Source organism: Protomyctophum bolini (assembly GCF_963924005.1).
Source record: "Protomyctophum bolini genome assembly, chromosome: 14".
Classification (NCBI taxonomy): domain Eukaryota; kingdom Metazoa; phylum Chordata; class Actinopteri; order Myctophiformes; family Myctophidae; genus Protomyctophum; species Protomyctophum bolini.
The window spans coordinates 8,734,639-8,740,690 of record NC_137875.1 but is presented as its reverse complement, the minus strand read 5'-3'; positions in this window follow the sequence as shown (position 1 = coordinate 8,740,690).

The window sequence follows — 6,052 nt, the reverse complement described above, 5'->3', positions numbered from 1 at the left end:
AGAAGCAAATGGCCAGTGGTAAGTCCCCATTGTCCTGCTTGAATCGATTGACTTGATTTTACGGCTCAATATATCAGGCCATGAAATCCACAGGCTGCTTTTGTAGTTTCACTAGTTTGTGTTCCAGTTCACGTTAAGAAAAACACATCGGATAAGAAACAATGCAGCAAGTAAGTAACCCAAGGTAAGCAACACGGCTGCACCAAACAAATGCATAATGAGTATTCAATCAATGTCAACGTCAATCACGTGTGTTCAGAGCCAAGGATATGACAAATGTGCATGCAGTTATGCTGGGCAGTAGCCTATAATATTACACCTAAAATCTAACCGTAACGCACCCATTAGTCATTTGATTAGCTGCAGCTGTGTTGTTGTGTTTTTACCCTTATGTCGTTTTTAACCTGAAACGGAAAACTAACTACAAAAGCAGCCTATGGTTTCATGGCCCTGCATCCAGTGACCGGGCCAATATCCTTCCTCTTGGTGTCCCAAGAAGGTAAGAATCTGTTAAAAAAGAAAAACTAATTACCTCGTTTTTTTTCCAGTATTAACTTTGGTTACAAACACAAATGAGGTGCTGCATGTAGTGTTACACACAAGTTCAATTATATTAAGTCAACTGAATTAGCATTTTCAGTATGGCAGTTATAATTTAGAATGCGACATTTATCCATGTGACGTCTATACTCTTGTTGCTATTGCTAATTAGCACCTAGTAGTAGTCTGATACCGAGACCGTTGTCAAAATATTTTGTAATGTAGCCTAAGTACTAAGCAGTCTACTATAAACATAGGGGCGACAAGAAGTGGATGTAAACAGACTAATGTCCCGATGTTAATGACGTAGGCGGCAGGCCTACTGTCGCATTCAACCTTGCAAAGTAAAAGTACCTACTTAAATCTGACACACTGGATGGTGTGGTGTGGCGGGATTTGGAATTATCTTGTGAGCTTGTAGAATTATGAAAAGAGCACCTTCAACTCTGAGTCTCTGAACCCATTGGCAAAACAAAGGAAAAACAGGGCCCTCTTTTTTATGACTATAGGTCCTCACTAATGCTCATAACCAGAAAGTACACCGTCCAGAAAGGTGCCTACCAATGACATCACTGAATTTTAAGCTAATAGAAACTATACAGCCTTCTGGAAGTGGTGGCATGCTCAAATAGAAACCATTATTCTAGCATAAAAAAAAGTCAAATCTTCTTTGAAATGATCAAACCTGTCTACGACAATGTCTCTGGACTATGGTATGCAGCTGGGTAATGTGTTCCATGGACCGCTTGTTCTTGTATTCGTTTTACCGAGGTTAGGTTTATAGGCATAGTTTCACTGAGGTTACGATTAGGAATAAGGTTAGGTTTAGGCTATAGGGCAGCATTCTACGGATGGTAACTTTCGTCATGTTGTAGTCAATGATTTGTAGTCACCTGGCAGGAAACCACAAGGCAGAATCAGTACTATGAATGGCGGAATTCTTATTCTGCCTTTTGGTTTCCTCCCTGGTTTCCTCCCTGGTTTCCTCCCTGGTTTCCTCCCTGGTTCACATGGCGATTTTGGAACACAGACCAAAAGGCTTTCCTCCGAGGTGGAAAAGTAAATGAATCCACAAAACTATAGCGTATTGTATTGTTGACCTATTTCTACCATACTGTGCAGCTATTGTTCAACTTTGACCACGTCTGTCACATGGAACTATGGTTTTGTGTGCTGCTGTTGGCGTAGTGATACTTACAAACATTTCCGTTAAAGGTCTACTCTATACAGAAAAGGTCGGACGAGAAGGAAAACAAAAGGCTAAATTAACATTGCAATGTTTGCAGTAAAGGCCACAAATAAAACATGGCATATTTGCATATATAGGGTGAGTGGGTAGAGAGAGTGAGAGCAAATAAAGAAGAGCGCGGGCAAGTTCTCCACAATAGCAAGAATGTCCCAGTGTGTCATTATGTCGTCCATGTCAATGCATGCTTGGTATTGTAAGTATATGTTGGTACACAATCTGTTACAGACCTTCGCCGGGGTCCTGCTCTCTCCGTGTTCCCTAAATACACAACAGACAGCTTCCCCTCAAGTTTGAGTAGAAATAGTATTGTTCTCCAGTGAACGCGCCAGTCGAAGCGGTTTTTATTTAGCATTCTTTACTCCCGAAGGGGCATTATGACTGTAAAAATGACCCAGCCATATGTACTATAATCAACTATGCATTATCTCGGTTGCATGCAAAGCCACAAGCATAAATACTCGGTCAGTATAGGAACCTATAGGCCTATGTGAGTTTTGTTTTAATCATTCTGAGAAGAGAAATTTCTATTGTTGTCTGTTCCTTCATACACATGTAGTTATTTTTGTTTTTGGGGAGTCAAAAAGACACTAGCAGCTACTGAGTTTTAGCATTTAAATGTAGATTGTTCTACGTTAGAGTTGTTGTTGTTGTTGATTTTGAGAGCAGAGCACCAAACCGTTTTATATTTATACGCTATTTACGGCTCTGATCTACAGCACAACATGAAATGAATGGGATTTAGGTACATTGAATCAAGCCACACTGTCAACACCACATGCACTGTACTGTACTATGCAGTACACTACTACTACTACAAAGCAGTACATTGTACTGCGCTGTACTACACTGCTCTGTAGGCTAGGCTACTGTACTGTTGTAATGTACAATGAATGGTACTGCACTCAACTGCACTACATTACACTGCACTATTTCACAAACGCTTCCATTTTGTATCCCCTGGTTTTATATCTCAAAGTGGCATGGATTTCAAGATTACACACACACACACACACACACACACACACACATAGTCACACACACACAACTGCAGGCTGCAGCCAGGAATTCTCGAGTCTGGTTAGTCCCTAAATCCAACAACATCTTAAACTAAAGCCTATTGTTTAACGAGCTCTCCCCTCCCAGGCTAATTGTAATAAATTGGCTAACATGTCCTCCCACATCTTTCAAGAGTGGCAGAATAGTTCCTGCAGTGTATTTCTGCGCAGTGCATTCCTATCACGGCTCTGCGCGAGCGGAGGGGCCATCACCACCACCCCTATTACCACTAAACGCCACTGTCTCCTCTTTAATTAGCCATTCATGAAGGGAAGATCTACAATACACTGACACTTTTACAGGGCCAGATGGGGCTCTCAGATGGTGCACCTACAGTACAGTGTGTGCGCGTGCACGCGTGCATGTTTTGGATACAGCCGGGCACACCCCGGCACAAGGACAGATCACACATGCGCATTCTTGTCTCTGAATTGCACACATTTAGTATCCTCAGTGATTATTGTCCATTTGTTTCGCCAGTGCTGTAAAGTGGCTAAATACATTCACTTGGGTACAGTTCTGAGGTACTTTTACCTGAGTGAATGTATTATATTTTCTGCTACTGTGTACTTCCTCTCCATTATATTTTGAAGGCAAACACTGTACCTTTTACTCCATTGGAGTAAATGCAGTTTAACAGAGTAATACTTCTTATTCTGAAATGGGCCACTCTGCATAATGAGTACTTTTACTTTCGGTACTTTTTACGGGCACTACGGGTGGAAATTAGCATCTCTGCAAAATCTGGTGTATTCATTCACAGTATTCTTTTTAATGTAATGTTCAACCCATTTTGGGCGGGAACCCTTTTTGGTGTTGGCATCATGTTATGCTTTAGCTATTGAAAAATAGATCTACAAGATCATAGCACGCCACCGAGTGGTGAGCTACGAGCTTGTAGGTCTGCTATTTTAGAAAAAACGACTGACATAGAAACATAGCTTTTTCACAGAACTGTCAGGATGTAGAAGACATTTTTAGAATCTGATCTCAGGTCAAAATGGGTTAATATACTCTGTCCCGTCCAAATAAACAAATAAAGTAAAGTTTAAGTAAGTATAAGTCGTCTGCAAAAGGTCAATTAGCTCATTGGTGAAACAATAAGCAATTGTGCAGGAACCTGGGTTCAAATCCGGCTTAGAAGAGTGCTTCTTCCACCACTCTGGAACTCTTGACCCATTTGGTTACATTTGTATCATGCTCTGAGTTAACGCAGAACCCCTTTTTGGGTTCTTAGTTTTGGCAACGGGAACCCATTTTTTTGGTTGTTGTTGCTATGTGCAGTATATATAGCAACATCATGTTTTGGTAATGTTTGAATAAATATTTGTCTTAGATTTTAGCTATAGATCGTCTGTCGGGTGGAAACCTTATAATGTTCAAATCGGTTACTTTTCACGATTCAAATATATTCAAATCTATACAAGCTTGTGGAAATTCCCCTTCTGGTGCTTTTGTATGACGCAGTAGTATGATCAGGTAGATCAGGGTGTTAATTTATGAAAAACAGCAACGACTTATATAGCAACATAGGTTTTTCAGAAAGCTATTTAGAAGTCATATGTGGAATCGGCCTCATGCAGGTCTTAACAGGTTAATGGTTTTTGCTATGGTTCCAGTTTACTTACACTTTATTTCCCTTCCCCCCTCCTTTCTCTCTCTCTCTCTCTCTCTCTCTCTCTCTCTCTCTCTCTCTCTCTCTCTCTCTCTCTCTCTCTGTGTGTTTCCCAGCCAGAGACAGTGGGGTTCCAGCCTCCAGGGTCCTTGTATGATTGTGCTGTGGTGTTTATGTTGGGAGGCGTCCACCCCGCTGCAGAGTCCCCTGACAGGAGACCCCGGCGGCCGGAGCCAGAAGGAGTCGGTGCAGCCCTGCTCCGCTGGCCGAATAAAACCAGAGGTGTTTATTTCATTGTTTGCATAGAACTGTGGACATGGCACGCTGCTCGCTAGAGCTCCACTCATAAAAGTACACACACAAAGAGAAAAGAACATTGCCTTGTTTAGCGCATATTGTACGGACTATCCACACACTGTCAATTTAACCACTTAATTATTTGTATGCCAAGTACGAGATATGTCATACTTTCCCTCTACACCAGTCGCATGGCAAGTTACGAGCGCTGTCCGTGGTAATCATTATCCATTCGAGGTTCGGATGTGATTTGTGATTTTATATCGCATCGCACCTGACATGTTAACGATTCTGGCGAAAGATGAACATAAGCCTTTCTTTACAATGGTGGTCTCCGAGCTGGGAAACCAGAAATGAAGGTACCCATATTTGACGAAAATGCCTTGGCAAGGCTTACCAATACCTACCCTTTGCTGCCACCATGTGACTTATCTCCATATTTTTTACATTTTGTGTTATAAGCCCTACTTGATCACACTACAGCGTCGCACAAGTAGCAGATCTACAAGCTCGAAATGAGACACGAAACAACACATTTTGAGCTTGTCGATCTGCTATTTTTGGATTTGAATCCTGGAGAGTAGCTGTTTTGGACATGCACCTGATATGAGGGTTCCACCCGTCCTTGCTTAGTTGACCAAAGTCCGCCAGGGCTTCCTATTTTCACTCTACACCAAATCTCTTTGTAGAGAAACTGTCCAATGTGTCGCGTTGGCGAGTTGTGACTGTGAGCTTGTAGATGAGGTGATGCTGTATCTTGAAGAATTGTGTGAGGGTTTGTGTGGTTATAGCCTGTGATCGATACATTTCATGTCCTATACCTGGGATTTGATTCTTGGCCCAGTACGGGGAGATATTGCGTGCTTATGAGAGTCGGGGCAGTACTTCTTTCAACTAGTAGATGTCCTACCCGACACCAGGGTCTGAAAGTGTCAGTGGAAGAGTATGGCGACCACCTCCAGCTACTGCTGTTGTATTGACATACTCTACCATACAAATTGGTTAAACTACCACTTTTGAGTGGTGCAACCACTCCTATAGACAGCTATGTGTGTCTCTGGCTGGCTGGCTGTGTCCCTGTGTCCGAGCACAAACATTGCTTTTGGTTGGTTTTCACAACCAAGTGTCACTGTTGCACAGCCTAACACACACACACACACACACACACACACACACACACACACACACACACTAACTATGATGATTTGGGGTGTTACAGTACCGTACAGTACAGTACAGTACAGTAGAGAGACCCCCACACGGTAACTCTGTCATTTCTCGACCGTTTCGGACTC